We start from the raw sequence: 3,453 nt of genomic DNA, 5'->3' as shown, positions 1-3,453 counted from the left end.
GTACAAATATCAGGAAAACGAGTTAGTATGCTGGTAGATAGTGGAGCTACAATTTCCCAGTAAAACAGAAAGAGAATGTGTGTATTCCGGGGAGAGGACACATGGCAACTGTAGGCTAGGGGTATCTGGTGTACCTTTATTTGAACCCTTGTCGCAATCCACTGTGGCTAGAGTAAAAAAAAACAACAAAAAAAAACAACTTATCATGTTGAACAAGAATTTTTGATTTCATCCAATTCACCTGTAAATTTGTTGGGACGAGATGCTTTGTGTGAACTCAGTGCTGTCATTTATTGCACTCCTGATGGCTTATATCTGGACTTGCCAGAGGATAAAATGTTACAAGCTGTGCAGATGTTGAATAATAAATCTGAAATGTATTATTGGCCATTGCAATCAGAGGTTTTGCAGAGCCTTCTTGAGTTTAAAAAGGTTCTGGCAATACTCTCCTGAACTGGGAGCTCAGATAACAGGAATGAGGCAATTCTCTGAGTTCCAGTGTATTGCTCAGTATGGCCCGAGCTGTGTACCAGCTGACCATGCAGCCCAATTTGAAACAGCATTGCACAAACGGTAAAAATCTCGCATCCCACGGATTTCTATTTCGGACCTGAAGGTTGTGCAGGGAGTGTAGCTCTGTCTGCGGATCTACACACATTATGTTACATGCCTAACTCTGTTCCCTGTGTTCCGATTGCAGTTTGTCCCCATCACGAGCCCCAGGAGTTGGGACCAATGGTTAAACGTTTACAGACACTCACTGGCTCCCTCTGTGGGCAGGTGGAGTTTGGGACACTTTATTCATTGGGTCAACGATGTTACAAGCTTACCTTACCTCCCCAGTCACACTTAAATTCGGAAATTCTTCATGTGTCACCAGTATCATCACCTCGTTTTAAACCTCAATTAGCGCTTTTCAAAAGTCCCTGAAGAATTGTGGGCCAAACACAGTAATCATGTGGGTTTCGTAAAATCAGCACCACCTCATAAAGTCACGGTGCGTGCCGGTGTTCAAATGCCGTGTCAGAAACAATACAACTTACCTCACAAGGCTGTGCTAGGAATCAAACCTGTGATAAACTCTTTGCTGGCACAAGGGGTCCTTGTGGAGACTGTAAGTTCATGTAACACCCCAATTCTCCCAATTCCAAAGCCTGGCAGACCAGACGTTTGGAGATTTGTGCAAGATTTGAAAAAGGTAAATGACGTGGTCATTCCCATGACACCCATAGTGGCAGACACTAACACCATTTTGACTTCCTTGCCGGTGGATTCCAAATTTGATGCTGTGGTGGACCTATGCTCTGCTTTCTTTTCTATTCCATTGCATCCAGAAAGCCAATATTTGTTTGCATTCACGTTTCAAAACAAACAATACACCTGGACAAGACTCCCCCAGGGTTACACTGAGAGTCCTGCTGTGTATGCAGCCGCGGTCAGGCGTGACTTGGAACATCTCCATCTTCCTGGAGGAAGTGCATTGTTGCAGTATGCAGACGATCTGCTGATAGCCTCTCCCACCAAAGAGGCTTGTGAAACTGACTCTATCATCCTTTTGACTGTCTTGCAGAGAAAGGTCATCGGGCTTCGCTAGCAAAGTTGCAGTTTTGTTTGCCCACTGTCTCATACCTGGGACATGTGTTGAGCCAGGGACAGAGGTTGCTGTCTCCTGATAGGGTGAAGGCTCTATGTTCACTCCCGCCCCCTACCACAAAGACAAATATGTTGTCTGTTCTGGGAATGACAAATTACTGCAGAAATTGGATTCATGATTACAGTCATTTCGATTCCACTCTTCGCGCGTCCACACACAAAGACCAACCAGACAAGATCCAGTGGTCCCCTGAGATGAATGATGCCTTTAAAGTTCTGAAACAAGCACTCATCGCTGCTCCAGCTCTGGGATTGCCAGACTACAAACTCTCTTTCCATCTTCATGTTCATGAATGGGATGGGTTTGCTACGGGGATTCTCACTCAGAAACATGGCACAAACTACAGACCGGTAGCATACTACTCAGTTAAACTCTGTCCTGTGGCTGCTGGGTTGCTGTCTTGTCTTAGGTCTATTGCAGCAGTAGCTTTAATGATTGAAAAGTCCTCAGTGATTGTCTTGGCTCACAATTGCATTGTATTTGCTCCACACGCAGTAGTCCACCTTCTAACCACATCTGCCACTCAACATATGTCTGTCACGCGCCGCTCGGGTTATGAAACCGCAATACTGGCCAGCTCCAACATCATAGTTAAGCGGGCTCCACCGCTGAACCCAGCCACATTTGTTCCTATGGTTGACGTTTCTGATGATATGCTGACACATGATTGTGCTCACGTTGTTGATACATGCACTTCACCGCGTCCTGATTTGTTACAGACCCCGACAATTGTGATTTGATTCTCTATACTGACGGTTCTGCATCCAGACCCTCAGACAGCAACCACATTGCTGGATATGCCATTGTTGATGATTTCAACATTCTCGAAGCTCAGGGGTTACCTGCAGGTACATCTGCACAGGCAGCCGAGGTTTTTGCTTTAATTCGGGCGTGTATATTGGCTAAAGGTAAAACTGCAACGATATACACTGACTCCAGGTATGTTTTTGGAGCAGCACATGACTTTGGCATGTTATGGAAAATGCGAGGGTTTGTAACTTCTTCAGGGAAACCAATACAACACGGAACGTTAATTCATAATCGGCTTGACGCAATTTTGTTGCCGACCCAATTGGCAATTGTAAAATGTGAGGCTCACACAGGTGCTTCTGACCCAGTTTCAAAGGGTAATGCGGTGGCGGACGCTGCCGCTAAACAAGCCGCCCTTTCGACCACCTCCGTGGTAAAACAACTTTCTCGGACTACTCCTCCCCTGATGCCCATCCCTTCTTTTAATGATGTAGCTGGTGCCCAATCCAGTGCTGATGACAAAGTTATGGATTAGGAAAGGTTGTAGTTTAAACAGGGAGTCTATCTTGTGGCTCCGCCCTGATGGTAGGGTTGTGTGTCCCCGTTCTCTCCTCCATGTGTTGGCCATGGTTGCCGATGGACCCACACATGTAGGAAAAGGGGGGATGAATCATATCCTTCAGTCTCAATGGTTTGCACCAGGAATAACAGCAGCAACTCAGTCTGTAGTAACACGATGTATGATCTGTCTACAGAATAACAGGGGCAAGCCCGCCATTAACACCCCACAGAGCTACCCAGATATGGACGGAAGAGGTTATGAGGGACTACATACTCTCTCTGACTAACCTTTTGAGAAAACATCACTTGCAGGTTTCCTCTAGGTTACCGGAACCCGTGGAAGAAACAACACATCCTTTCCAGCCAGGAGACTTTGTCCTTGTAAAATCACTAACAAATGTCACCCTCTCCCCTAAGTGGAAAGGACCGTACCAGGTGCTGTTGACCACCAGAACAGCAGTAAAGGTGGAAGGCAAAGCTGAGTGGAT

The sequence above is a fragment of the Centroberyx gerrardi genome, chromosome 13 (assembly GCF_048128805.1).
Source record: "Centroberyx gerrardi isolate f3 chromosome 13, fCenGer3.hap1.cur.20231027, whole genome shotgun sequence".
Classification (NCBI taxonomy): domain Eukaryota; kingdom Metazoa; phylum Chordata; class Actinopteri; order Beryciformes; family Berycidae; genus Centroberyx; species Centroberyx gerrardi.
Note: the sequence above shows the minus strand (reverse complement) of the source record.